Genomic DNA, 15,141 nt, shown 5'->3' on the forward strand with positions numbered 1-15,141 from the left:
GTAGGACTTTCAGAAACCAGAAGTGTTTCTGATTGAGATTCCCTGTAACAAGGCGTCAAGTGCCCCACTTAGCTCTTTGTTCTGCAGCAAGAATGGTGTGGCAGGGAGCAAATGTCACAGCCACCCCTCACATCACTTTCTGTAGCTGCTAACAGCTTTGGGCTTGATACTCCTTGACTGGCTGCTTTATGAAAAGCCAGCTACAGGTTACAAAAACCACACACCCCAGGTTTCCTGGCAGGAGAGGAAGTATCTCTTTCATCATGGCAACGCTTCCTGTCACCTTGCTTTCCCTCTTGGTCTGTGTTAACTTTGGCTCTACTGCCCATGCAACAGGGGGCATTGTTGTCCCAGTAGATGTCATCATGCATCACACGTCCTGCTGGTTTGTGAGGGTGTCCCATCATCAGCCTGGATGATGGTGCTGTCATTAGACAACACACGGTCTCCATTTTAAGGTGTGTTCCCTACTGCCAGCGCTGCTGGCTATTAGGTTTTTGTTTTCAAGTGTGTGACTGGTTTAAGGGTTTGGTAGGCAATCTTTAAAATGTCACTATAATTTGAATAGAGCACATCTGGGGAAGCACCTCAGAAACAACACTTCATATGTGTATTAAAAGCAAGGCTTCCCAAAGCAACTTGCTGAATGTAGATACCTTCAATCTTGACCAAATCATCCCTCCATCAGCAGCTCCTACACCATATTGCGAGGCTCCCACACCTACTCCCCTTCAGTGGCACAGGACTGCAGAGGGAAGGAGGAGATGGAAAATCTCCATCCCACAAATGTGAGCTCTATTCTATTCATGGAAGGAAAGTTAGGATCCAAAGCGTTACCTTTAAAACAAACAAACAAACAACCACCATACAGCTCATAAGTTCATACAGCCCTCATCCACAGAAGCTACACCCTGACCTGGTCAAAAAAAAATTTTTTTTTTAAACAGAATTTATTAGCATTTTCATAATATAACACAAACCCAACCCCACACCTACAAATACAAAAACAAATACAAATACACATAATGTCAGGATTCTTCTTCTTATTTATATACCTTGCAAAAAAAAAAAATTTCTAGTTCTGAATCTTGACGTTTGACTTCCCCCGCCTATTCACCTTCGGTTTTAAATCAATATACTATTTCCTTAACAACTTTTCTCTATAAAAAAATTTAACTTTACTTATAAAAAAAAGAACACAATTGTCTTAATCTTTCCATTATAACCTAAATCATAACCAAATATTCTTATAGCTAAACTTATTTCTTCTATCCTTTATCATGCTGCTTTTGACTTAAGATTCAATATCTCCTTACTTATTTAACATAAACTTACAATTAACAGACTTCACACTCCGATCTCGGATACCATGGCAGACCATTTGGATTATACATTTAATACTTCAACCCACTCCCCCTCTGTCCATTGTCTTTTCCTGTCTTTCACCAGAACCAAATCTCCAATTGTCTTCTTCTGAGTGTCCACAGATCCAGGCAACATTCACAACCAACCTTGCATCGAGCTTCTGGGTATTCATCACTTCCATTCTGGGCTCCTCCGTTTCTTTTTCTTCTTCTTCTTGTAGAAATCTTAATTCCATGTCCCTTGCCCCCGAGCTGCCACCTCGGGGTCTGGATATTGTAAATTTTCCCGTTCCAGGGCTGCCACCCCCAGAAATCGGTTCCTTTTCCCGGAGTTGCCCAGCCATTTCAAACCATCCTTCAAGCGCCCCTCCCAGCTCTTTGCCAAGGTTGGATTCCATTGTGTAAAACTTTTGAAAAGCCTCCTCTGTGGAAAGTAAGTCCTTTTTGTTTAAAATTCCACTCAAAACTTGTAGTTTCCGATTAAGCAGTTCCAGCTTCAAGACAGTGAGCATTTCCTCATCCTTTAAACCAGAGTTCAGTACCAGTGCGAGCACAAAGTCCAGCATTTTAGAAGGGAGGGTGAGTATCAAGTTTCAGTTCCTGTCTCTTCCTTCCTTTGTTTCAAATTTTTCCCACGACAGTCCCAGTCGTCGCCATTTCTCCGAGGCCGGAGTATAAAGACCAAAACTTCAAATGGAGATATTTTTTCCCCAGTTAACCCCCGAAGGGAAATCTCAACAGTCTCAGTTTTCAAATTCCAGATACTTTCTATCGATTGTTGTAGCAGCAGTCACTTAAAGAGTTAATTTCTTGCATCTCCCGAAGGGAGGGAGGCGGGCTGCCTTTCTTCTTTCCCCCAGATCGTTCCAGAAATACAAAGAGTCAATCAAATACTCACAGCCTCTGGGTTCTTATCAGCTCGTTAAGGACAGGTAGAACTTAGACGCTCATCACAGGCTTTGTCGCCGCATTTACATCCCGGTTGGGGCATGTCCCCTATAGCCCGGCTCCGTCGTCCCTTCACCCCCACTCCCCCTTTACAGGGGGAGCGGGGGAAGGGTTCGGAGCCACAACGGGCACAGCCGGGGAGCCCAGGGTGCGGGACGCTCTTCCCGCACCCCAACCGGAGCCCCGCTATGCGGCTGCAGGGCTCCTAACCCCCGGGATGGACTGGGTGCTTCGCAGCCGAAGCAGCCCACGACCACTCGCAATGGCGTCGGCTCATTGGTAAACTCTGTACTTTTTTCTAGAAAAAGAGGTGCCAGAACTCATCTCTTTTAATGGCAATGGTGCCCACCTGAGAGGTGCCAGAACTGAGTTCTGGTGCGTTCTGGCTGCACAAACAATGTCGGAAGTCGACCTATTTCATTACTTTTCTTCATAATATTAGGTGCTTCATTTTGAAAGCTATGGTCAGATTTATGGGAACATAAGAGAAATGGAAAGTTGTACACACTGTCTGGTTACACAGATTTCTCTTTCTTTATGCATAGATACGTTTTTAAATGGAAACAAGAATTCTGTTTCGGGAGGTTTGTTGCTCAGCTTCCTTCTGAAGCCATGATCTATTTTATAGGGGCAATAACACTAGATCTGCCACAGATACTCCAGGTCACAAATATAAGCTATTTACTTCAAATGCAAAATAATCAAAAAGGACCAGATGCCGTTACGAGAACAAGGATACTCTAATCCTTTAATGCCGTTTGACAGATACAAATAGGACATCACTACTGGTCATAAGATCAAAAGCTTTTGCCAGGTATTTTAAAAAGCAAGGTCTTTTCAGCCAAGAACCCATCCATAAAAATTCAAATGCAGCTTGACAATGGTGACGGCTTTGGGTCCTTAAATAATACTGACATTGTCCCATTAGATCACTGCCTGGCAGGAAGTTATAGCAATGCGTCAGTTTACACCGGGTTTCCAAATGGGAGCTAGCAGTGATACAAGAAATGATTCGGAATCCAATCCCGGGGTTTTTTTTTGAGAAGAAGGGGAACAGCAAGATGATGAAACTGAAATGATGAAATTTCCTTTGACCCAAGTGAAAGGTGGACAGGCATCGAGCTAAACAACTTGTACCAGCAGCTTCTGATCTCCTCTTGCTCTTTGGCAGCACGTAGACGGGTTAGCACTTACAATGATACAAAGAGGAAGAAATGCAATCACCCAGTCCAGGCGTATAGCCAGTTTAGAGTGTGTGCACAGAGGGAGGGAGGAAAGGAAGGAGAGGAGGTGTTTCCAAAGGTACATTGGGTTGGCAGCATTAGTAAAGGCAAAACGAAATAGAAATAGTCAAAGAAGCTTCATTTAAATTTTCCAAGTACCTTTTAACGTTTTTTAAAAAATCAACTTGGAACCCTAAGAGCTAAGTGCCCAGTCATCTCAACACTTTTGGCCAAAGCACCGGAGAGCCACAGGTTCTTTCTTCCCGGCAGGCCCGGCTACTGTGCAATTAAGGGTGAAACGAGGCAAGGAGAGATGGCCTTTGCTCCCCATTAGATGCCCTAGATGCTTCAGGCTTGACTACACTGCAGGGGCAGTAAACGTGTCGCCTGCAGGGTCACGTAAGGTTCTTTAAAAAATAGTAAAGGAGAGTGGGCGGTGGGGGGGGGGTCAACTTTGAATGCTGGGAGGCGAATGGTAATAGCTTTGCATTTGCTTTGCAAGCAATCCCTGGTGAAATATACTTGGAGTCCTGCAGTGATTTCATGCTCTTTATTGCAGCTTGTAAAACAGTGATTGAATTCCCCCCCCCCAAAACCTCAGGCTTTTATTTACATTATTTACACAATGAGTCCCGTCTGATTGGCTGATTCTGCTTCCTTCCTGGAGCCTGGTTGGTCCTCTCCCGCAGGCCAATCAGTTGTTGCATTCTAGGATCCTACCTGCCTATTGTTCTAGGATCCAAGCTTAGTACATAACACCTGTCTTCCCCAGGTAGGATTGGAGGGGGGGGCAGCAGGAGTCCCAAACCCTGGAAGCTGCTTCTGGTCATCATTGACAATCCTGGGCTAAATGTTGCAATGGTCCGACTTGGTATAAGGCAGATCCTATGAATTAGGGACTACAGTACAGCATGTAGGGAGATGAGATGAATCATGATCAGAACTTCTCCCCACCACATCCTCCTATTGGTGCCAGGTGGAGCAGAACACCTCACACATAGAGAAGAGAACGGAGGTGTGCTGCCTCCCTCTGCCTCTTCACCAGGGCTGGGCGATGTAGTTATATATCGTCCAAAACCACTTTGAAGTTCACATTTAAACCCCTCGAATCATGATGTGTGTGTCTGTGTGCTGTGCAAAAAATCGCAATGTGGGAAAAGCCATGAAGCCAACCAACGCATCTCCATAGTTCCATCCTTATTTCAGACATTGTGATATATCACGACGTTGAAAACTAGATATCGCCCAGCCCCACTGCTTGCCTCTACGTACACAGTTCTTAAGAGAAACAGATATACATGTTACAAAATTATAACTGGTTCCTGTGCTGTAGGCTGGAGTTAGAGGCAGGACCTGGGTGCAAAAAGTTTGAAGATGTGTAACCTAAGGGATGTGGCTGAAGAGCTGCCACCCACAAAGAACAGCCCAAGTTAGACCAACACGCTGCTGTTTACAAAAAGAGCAGAAATGCAAGTATCCCTGATGGAGATAAAGTTAAGGATTTTTGCTTTTAAAAAGTCAAACACAATTATGTTCCCACGAGCCTTCAGGTCACTTATTTTTAGTAGTTCAACAATGGAGTGCAACTATTTATTAGATTTTGTTTCAATTGTGTTCTTTCCTTGAGCTGGTGCTTATGGATATTTATTTGGGTTTTTAAAATATATTATAAACAGCTGGAGGCTAAGTGCAGATGGGCGTGTGGAAGTGGGGGGAAGGCCATCCTATGGGAGATCAACCACCAGACTCATAGACTTTAAGAGTTGGAAGGCTCCAACCTCCTGCAATGCAGGTATCTTTTGCCCAACATGAGGCTCAAACCCACAACCCTGAGATTAAGAGTTCCATGCTTTTACAGCTGAGCTATCCCAGCAGCCATTTTCCTCCCACTGAGAGGGAAAATAGTACATTCGTCCCAAGGTCCATGTCCATTTCTTCCCATTGCCATGGAAATAGGAGGGTTTTGGGTCCACCACCAACATGACCAACATGCTGCCTTTTTACCTTCTCCACCACATCACCAACAGCAGAGGAGCAACAGCAAACAGAGACAAGCAGGAGGCGTCCGAAAGGGAACTTCCCACTATCAATGGAGACAGAGCTCTGCAAAAATAAAAAAATAAAAAAATCCTCCGGCTCCTGGGACATCTTCCCAGAGACCATAGAATTGAGCTCTACAAAAAAAATAAAAAAATACCTCAGGTGTGGGGAACATCTGGACCTCTAGTTCTTGCTGAACTGGAACTCCCATCAGCCTCATCAAGAATGGGCCTGAAATGATGGGAGTTGTAGTTCAACATCTGGACGGTCAAAAGTTGCCAACACAAGGCATATATATACACACACACACACACACACACACACCCCTCTCTCTCTCTCTCTCTCCCTCCCTCCCTCTCTCTCCCTCTCACACACTCACCCCACTTACTTAACTGCTTAATTCTTCAAAGAATCCTGGTTCTAGTTTGGCAAGGCTGCTGGGAATTTTGTTAAGAGATCATCCCCAGAGACTACAGTTCCCAGGGTTCTCTGGGGCTACAGAGGAACTGCCAAGCCAGTTTAGGTCTGTAATACCCTGTATAGGCACCCTCCCTTGATGGACACCCCCCACCAACACAAACACCACCATCACCCCACTTTTGCCTGTTGAATTATGGATTTCAGAGCAAAGCTGACCATTTAAAAGCAAAACGTTTAACTCGGAATAAAATCCAACAGCAGCTGTTTAAGGGGTCAGCAGTTTTAAGCTGCTAAATTGAGACTTGTTAACGTCACAAAAAACTGGAAAGCATTTTTACACGGTGCCAGCATGTAACTCAGCTACTAAAGAGGCAAGGTTGGGTTGGGCTGGTCACTCCAATGTGCCGTAAGAGAAGCTTTTTTTTTGTTTTGTTTTGTTACTAAGCCTGAGAAAAATAGTGTGAGAGTGACCTATTCATTGCTTGTACTATATAGTTCAGGGGACAGCAAACTTTTCCAGCAGGGGGCCGGTCCACTGTGCCTCAGACCTTTTGGGGGGCTGGACTATATTTTTTTGGGGGGGGAATGATTATGAATGTATTGCTATGCCCCACAAATAACCCAGAGATGCATTTTAAATAAAAGGACACATTCTACTCATGTAAAAACACGCTGATTCCAGGACCGTCCGCGGGCCAGATTTAGAAGGCGATTGGGCCGGATCCGGACCCCGGGCCTTAGTTTGCCTACCCATGGTATAGTTCAATACCACCTGAATTGCTAGAGGTTCCCTGCACCTGGGCTATATACCTTTCAGAGGCACATGATGCCATCAACCACGTGCTGATGACTACATTTCCTCTGCGGGTGGGGGCAGAGGGGTTTAAGTGGGTGGGTCCAAAATCCAACCCTTTTCTCTCTTGCCTTGCTCAGCCAACTGGCTGCTGGGGGAAAGGGACCTTTACTGCTCTTGCCAGAGGCCTGGCCTGAGGACTTGCAGAGGGCTTCTGAAATTATGCTAAGGACCAAATGTGGATTTAGGATTGCAGGTGGCCCACCCCAGGGACAACTGGGAGAGATTGTCTCAGGATCCGGAGTGCATTGTCATCAATATGCCGATGACCTGCAGCTCCTTTACTTTCTAATACCAAGGAAACTGTTGGCTTAATCACCACCATCATCAAAATTTTATTATTTATGTGCAATTAGTTACATGGGCTGGGTAAGGGCTAATAAACTGAGACTTAACCGAAACAAGACAGGGGTGCTTTAGCTCAGGAAAGTGATGGACTCCAGAACAGGGATCCAACCAGTTCTAGATAGGGTGGTATTCCCCCTGATGAATCAGGTCCACAGGTTGTTGGTATTTTTGGATTCAGCCTTGCCCCTAGGTGCCCATGTGCCAATAGTCAAGAGTGTCTCAGCCCAGCTTTGACTGGTGTGCAGGCTGTTCCTGTTGAGGTCAGATCTGGTCATGGAAACAGACAGGGCTGTCTTAAGCATATGTGGTGCCGGGGTGCAAAGATCCACCCGGCACCTCCGTGCGCCCCCCCCCCCCCAGGTTGCCCAGACCCAGGCGCGTAGGAGGGCAGAGCCGGCTGGCCGCCTTAGCATCTGGCTGGCTCAGTTGTCCCCAAACTCGTGGTGCAGAGCCGCCTGCAACAGAAGAGCCCGCCCCGGCGCTCCAATGGGCGGGCTCTTCCCCGGATTCAACTCTCAGGCCCCGGACTCTCAGCCTGGTGCCCCATAGACCTCAGTGCCTGGGTGCCCCACACCTCTAGTGCCTTTGGGTAAGACGGCCCTGGAAACAGACATATCCTAGTTGCAGCTGGACTTGGTCACTGCCATGGACCAACAAGGCTTCAAAACCCTCAGAATGCAGCAGCCAGAATGTTCATGGGCACTTGCCCATAGGATCACATTACATCTGACCTACAGGAGCTGCATGGTTTGCCATTTGTTTCTAGGCAAAATTTGGAGTGGTGGGTCTTTACCTGTAAATACCTAAAGGACTTGGGTCCAAGATTCCAGAGGGACCTCTTCCTCCCATACTCATTATGATCTAGCAGAGGGGGCCTTTTCAGACAAGAGTCTGATGTTTTCTTCTAGTCAAGTTCCCTCTTACTGCTGTTATATATTTGTGGCTCTTAAATTATGGTTTTAATTGCTATAATCTGCCTCGTGTAACAAAAGTGTATTAGAAAGGTGGCTATAATTTTTTATGCAAGTAAATAAAATAGAATGGTACGTTCAAATATCCAGAAAAGAGATGTAACAAAGTGTGAAATGTTCAGTATTTATTCTCCTTTTGTGTGAAACTTCATGCAGACTTTTGTTTGTTTGTTTTGAATGAATCTCTTATCACAGCAAGAGAACATTATTCTGCAAATCAAGAGTTGTCAGTTGGAGGAGTACTTGAAGTAAATCTGCAGAACTACTGTCAATATCCTACTTTTCGGTTTGAGTATCAGTTCTGCTGAGATGTCTAATTGAGCGTATTTTTTGAACTTTGAAATTTGAGGTGTGACGTGGTGGGCGGAGGGCAAACAAATCATGCGGCTGAACTGCAAAGAAACAATGCAGCACAACTAATTGTTTAAAAGTGTTTTAAAAGGGCAATTCTGTGTGCACACCTACTTGGGAGTAAGCCTCAATGGCAGGCTGCATTTCTGAGTAAATATATGCAGGCTGCCTGTGTGTCATCTAATTGTCCAGTCACAAAGGCCATGCTGAGTCATCAATACTTTCAGAGTGCTTTTCTACAGAATACTGTAATCCTTATTTTAATCGGAACTGAACAAGGGCTTACCACTTAAAAAATAAAGGAAAAGAAACTACATATATTAGTGGTTTGACAAGCCCCAAGAGACTGGCCTGAGCCTTTTTGCACCCGTATCTTTTAACCAGCAGCTTAGGTGAGGGGTAAAGGAGACAGAAGGTGGGGGAAGAGAATGATAAATATATAATATGGTTTTGGATATGGGAGCCATGCTGTGGAAGAAGCCGGTGGACTCTGGGCTGTATTAGCAGCCCTGGCTGGGTGGAGGGTCACCCCTTGTGGTTTGCAAACCAGAAAGCTGGGGTAGCAGAGGACGAATAATAATAAAGAAAAGGCTGATCCGGTGTGATTAGTGAGCAAACGGCCTGCAGCAAATCCCATCTGGCACATCCGTTTGATTAATAGCCCAACAGGCGCAAGCAAGAAACGCAGACAACAGGACAGCAGCCTCAGTAAAGAAAACGAGCGTGGGGTGGGGGGGTAGGGTAGAAATGAGGGGCAACTCTCAGATAGGAGAGGAGCAATCCTAGGAGTGTAGAGTTGGAAGGGATCCCCCGTGGGTCATCTAGTCCAACCCCCGGCAAGGCTGGAATCTTTTTGCCCAGCGTGGGGCTCGAACCCACGACCCTCAGGTTAACATGCAGTCAGTTGCAAGGTAGGACAGAAGAAGGTTAGTGCAGCTAGACAGGTGACAAGGAAGGAGCTGGAGACCAGCCGGTCGCCTCTACCTGGGAGCAGTTTTGCAGATCCGCGCGGGGATTCGCGTAGTCAGTGCCTCCTCCCGATTCCTCCAGCTGCACATTTATTAGTTGATCTCTGCCATCCCCGGTGACGCTGCCCACTCCAGAGCAGCGGCGGGAGGAGGTGGATTTCCTTAAGGTGGATCCCTTAAAGCTACAGCTGCCCACTGACTTGCATCTTTCTTTCTTTCTTTCTTTCTTTCTTTCTTTCTTTCTTTCTTTCTTTCTTTCTTTCTTTCTTTCTTTCTTTCTTTCTTTCCTTCCTTCCTTCCTTCCTTCCTTCCTTCCTTCCTTCCCTGACCTTATCCAGCTGGCTGCATTTCTCGTGCTGAAAAGGAAAAGGACAACTGCAAAATTAGTTTCTCCTCCCCAGGCAGCCAAAAATTCTAAGTAGCAACACTACTTCGGGAAATAAACATTCGGTATTAGATGCTTTTAACTCCGCCGAAAGAGCAAAGGGAGAAAAGGGGAGTTCAGCAAAACTGAAGAGTAAATAAAAACGAATAGCTCAGCTGATAATGGATGAATGGGAAGCGACGGCAGAGGGCTCTCTGTTGGCTAAAATGGAGCTATTTACATGAACAGAAGCAGCCACTGAACACTGACACATTGTGCTGTTGTTTGCTTTCAAATGGCAAGTAAGAATGCAGATGAGTCGCCCTGTGTGATTTCTGTGATTCAGCACAGATAGGGAACCACAAGCAGAGGCTGCACATGTAAAACTGTCATGTTCAATAGGTCTTTCAAATTCCTCCAGGAACTGTTTTCACCTCCAGTACCAGATTTCTGCTGTTGTCTTTTGTCATTATCCCTGTGTAAGATTTCTGCTTTCTGTTGTTGTTGTTGTTGTTGTTGTTGTTGTTGTTGTTTAAATTTGTCGTCCTCAGAGGTGCCAATAAAAGCTTGGAAATATGAAGAGTCATGAAATTAAAAGACACCTGCTTCTTGGGAGGAAAGCAATGACAAACCTAGACAGCATCTTAAAAAGCAGAGACATCACCTTGCCGACAAAGGTCCGTATAGTTAAAGCTATGGTTTTTCCAGTAGTAATGTATGGAAGTGAGAGCTGGACCATAAAGAAGACTGATCGCCGAAGAATTGATGCTTTTGAATTATGGTGCTGGAGGAGACTCTTGAGAGTCCCATGGACTGCAAGAAGGTCAAACCTATCCATTCTTAAAGAAATCAGCCCTGAGTGCTCACTAGAAGGACAGATCCTGAAGTTGAGGCTCCAGTACTTTGGCCACCTCATGAGAAGAGAAGACTCCCTAGAAAAGACCCTGATGTTGGGAAAGATGGAGGGCACAAGGGGACAACAGAGGATGAGATGGTTGGACAGTGTTCTTGAAGCGACTAGCATGAGTTTGGCCAAATTGCGGGAGGCAGTGAAAGACAGGCATGCCTGGTGTGCTCTGGTCCATGGGGTCACGAAGAGTCGGAAACGACTGAACGACTGAACAACAAAAATGAAGAGTGAAATGGAAGAAGACCAGAAATGGAGCCCAACATTGGCAAAACAGTAAAACTTGAGTGATTTTGGTAGCTCTCCCTATATTTATTTATTTTTAAAATAACCCAGAAACATTCTAGCAGTGGCATCTCCTGTTAAGGCTGTAACAGCCAAAGTGTCTATGATCGTTCCAGTCGCATCTGAAGTCACAATCCATAATATTTATCGCATACTTATCACATACAAAACCACAAACCAGGAGATCTAGGTTAATTTCTGGTCATCTAACATGCTGGATTAATCACAGAAATGACAGCTGGCTGGGCTAGGCTGGGATGAATCTCGTTAACTAATACCTATTGATAAATGTGTCCTCCATTGATTTGTATAGCCCAAGTGCTTCTCAGAGATGCTATTAGCAGATCATATTCTGTTTGGGGCCTGGAAATTGGACTGTATAATCCCGTGTGGGTACCATTGAACTCTATGATGCTAAAGGAATAAACAAGACCTTATGGGCCAGACTGATTCCCTGTGTAACTCACAGTGTCACTTCACAACCCTTACAATTTTCTCCAGGCACAACTGCACATGATGCTCAAAATACAGACAGCTTTAATACTTGGCTTAGCATTAATCTCCTTAAGAGTTTGTCCCCCCCCCCCCATGTGCAGTAAAAGCTAACTGGGTGCCAGGCAGGAGGAAGAGCACTAATGGCTTGGCACCTAGATGTGAAGTACACAAATTAAAACAAGAATATACCAAAATTGAAAGATTACCCCATTACATAGGGCTTCACAGTTTACTCCTTCCTTCCTTCCTTCCTTCCTTCCTTCCTTCCTTCCTTCCTTCCTTCCTTCCTTCCAGCAGAATGAAGCAGGAATAAGAATGAAAAGAACCTTTCCCTTAGTTAAAGACATTGACCATAAAGCCCCTTCTATTTGTCCTCCAAAAAATATTATCATCACTCCCATGGCCTTCACCCCATGTCTCCGGCTGAAGAATCACCAAATGCCTCTAGAAAGCTCACAAGCTAGGCATGAAGGTGACAACCATCCCATGGCGATTGTCCCAGACACCTAGGATCCAGGGGTGATCAGCCTCTGAACTAGGGGAGGAACACTATTCAACCCCAAAGCAGAGGAAATGCACCTTCAAAAAAGAGGACAAGAGAGGATTTGGGTAACATTTGCATATGTTCATCTTATATGCAAGTTTAGATGGAAATACAGTACATCTCACTATAGCTGAGAAGACTGTGACCTGTGTGCTTGTTCAATCTGTTATCCAGGTACTGACTGTTGAGGGGCAACTTCAGGGCTCCTGCTCTCCCTTCTTATGGTTCTTGACCTTTGGACTGGGTAGCCCTTCAAACAGAGGACTCCTTCAAACAGAGGACTGCCCTCTGTAAAGCGGGACACATGGCCAACATGCTCTAAGCATGGAGATTCCATTTAACTGCAGGAGTCCAAAATTAAACTCCCTGCTCCACTGTCACTCCTTGGTTCTGCTGACACCAACATTCCCTACTCCCTGGGGAACCTGCCCTGTCGGGGTGTTGACGTTGTGCAAATTTGTTTAAATTCAGTCAATTGGTTCAAAGTCTTGTTATATCACTTTACAGCACAATCCTGTGCATTTCTGCTCAAAACTCCCGGGAAGGATGTTATAGGATAACAGCCTAAAATGATTTGCTTGATCAGCCTAAAACTATTTAACCGGTTGACACTTAGAAGTAATTTGTTTTGTTTTTGAAAGTGGCTTGATACTGCATCCAAAGGAACAAGGTCCAACAAAACTCCAGCTCTCTAGAATTCTGCATGGGCTGGTAGCATGCTGAGGAGGCCTCTCATTTGCAATTCCACATGCTTGCTTCAGTCCTCCTGACCTACTACAACCTCTTCCCATTCCAGGCACCAGCCCCTCTCTGGGAGCGCCTGCCAATTTGCTGAATTGTGACAGAGTGCGGAGTGATTTTTTTTTGTACTTGGGGAAACAAGACCCATCAAGCACATTTTCACTTGAGCAACCCGAGCTGAAATTTGAACTCAGTGTCTCTGGAGGCGAAAAGCTCGTGTGCCACCCACAGTTTATCTCGCAGATAATATCTCCCAAGGACAGCTGTTTTAGTGCAAAAAGCCAAAGTGAAGCACCTCAACTCACACCCTCTTTCAGCCTGAACACATCCTTCAGTTAAATAGGGTGCCCAATTTTCAACACGCACCATGTTTTGTGAGTCATTTGGAGACGGGTTCCAAAATGTATGTTTTGTGAAGGATGCATTGACAGTACAGAAGAAGAAGAAGAAGAAGAAGAAGAAGAAGAAGAAGAAGAAGAGTTTGGATTTGATATCCCGCTTTTCACTACCCGAAGGAGTCTCAAAGCGGCTAACATTCTCCTTTCCCTTCCTCCCCCACAACAAACACTCTGTGAGGTGAGTGGGGCTGAGAGACTTCAAAGAAGTGTGACTAGCCCAAGGTCACCCATCAGCTGCATGTGGAGGAGTGGAGACGCGAACCCGGTTCCCCAGATAACGAGTCTACCGCTCTTAACCACTACACCACACTGGCTCTTTATGAACGATATCCTAGTGGAACCATTGACTTTTTTAGGTCAAAGATGCTTACATTTCCGGGCTTTAGCATGATGCATCTCAGGATGTTTTAAGTCACCTGTGACGGATATCCAGTGAAACCAAGTCAGTCTGCAGCCTGATGGGATATGTCTCTATTGCTTTTACAGAAAAAGCAACCTCATTCTGTGTACCGGTAATTTGTAAAATGGTACTCAACCACATCAGGCACTCATCATCAGCAAACAAGGTGCAAACGTTTGTGAAGATGAATGGATTAATGAAGTTGAATCGAATTTGGTTGGGCCAAATCCCCTGCCAGATGCCCAGAGTCCATGCCTCTATTATTATTATTTTTACACAGGTAAATTCACCTCTGTCACTACATGTCAGTGTAAACAGTACTGAGCTAGTGTTATGGCACACCTCCCAGTACATTTCTCCCATCCCTTTCCTTATTCCGAAAAATCCAGACTTTTGGAGAAGTCGGTTTGGTGCAATATGACCTCCCAATCCACTGTAACAGCACGGCATGAATTTGCCAGTCAGTATTTGTAGTTTGCTAAGGGTGACAGGGAATTATAGCTCTGTGTGGTGTAAAAACTACAGAGCTCAGGATTCGCGGAGGGAAAGAATGCATTCTGAATGCTTTGCTAGCATAGCATGTACACAGGCCAGGTCTTCAAAAAGATGGGAGGACAAAAATAATCATAATGCCACAGTCTGGAAGTGATGTTAGTCTAGTACATGGGTAGGCAAACTAAGGCCCGGGGGCCAGATCCGGCCCAAACACCTTCTAAATCCGGCCCGCGGACAGTCTGGGAATCAGCGTGTTTTTATATGAGTAGAATGTGCCCTTTTATTTAAAATGCATGTCTGGGTTATTTGCTCATTCCCCCCCCCCAAAAAAAAGTCCACCCCCCAAGGTCTGAGGGACAGTGGACTGGCCCCCTGCTGAAAATGTTTGCTGACCCCTGGTCTAGCAGGCCTGAGTGAGCAAATTATAGGAATTCCAGAGAAAAGGACAACTGTGGAAGCAGCTCCTTTGACCACTGGTGGAACTTCCCTTCTGATGTAATTAGCAGTGGTGGGTGGGGGCCAGATCCCGCCCAATCGCCTTCTAAATCCGGCCCGCAGACGGTCCGGGAATCAGCATGTTTTTACATGAGTAGAATGTGCCCTTTTATTTAAAATGCACCTCTGGGTTATTTGTGGGGCCTGCCTGGTGTTTTCACATGAGTAGAATGTGTGCCTTTATTTAAAATGCATCTCTGGGCTATTCGTGGGGCATAGGAAATCGTTCATTCTTTCCCGCAAAATATAGTCCGGCCCTCCACAAGGTCTGAGGGACAGTGGACCGTCCAGCCCCCTGCTGAAAAAGTTTGCTGACCCCTGCATGTGATTCCCATCGCATCTGATGAAGCCCCAAACGTTTCTGTAAGCTACTGGTATGTGGAATTGTAGCCTGGATTGGTTTATCTCATGTTGAGGTGTGTAGGTTTGTTTTTGTTTGTTTGTTTGTTTGTTTAAAAAGAGGAGAGTAGGGAGGAGGGGACAAGTTTTCACGCACATACAGGAGACTTCAAATGCTGCGGGAGCAAGTTA

General features: G+C 45.4%; 1 protein-coding gene across 1 annotated transcript in view; it reads right to left on the bottom strand.

Annotated features, from left to right (window-relative positions):
* Positions 1-9,585, bottom strand: part of LDB3 (LIM domain binding 3) — a 153,819-nt gene extending 144,234 nt beyond the window's left edge. The window contains exon 1 of the mRNA XM_033148804.1: positions 9,503-9,585. The gene's annotated coding sequence lies outside the window, so the exon portion shown is untranslated. The remainder of the gene's footprint in view (positions 1-9,502) is intronic.
* Between the last annotated feature and the right edge of the window lie 5,556 nt (positions 9,586-15,141).

Source organism: Lacerta agilis, chromosome 5, assembly GCF_009819535.1.
Source record: "Lacerta agilis isolate rLacAgi1 chromosome 5, rLacAgi1.pri, whole genome shotgun sequence".
Classification (NCBI taxonomy): Eukaryota; Metazoa; Chordata; class Lepidosauria; order Squamata; family Lacertidae; genus Lacerta; species Lacerta agilis.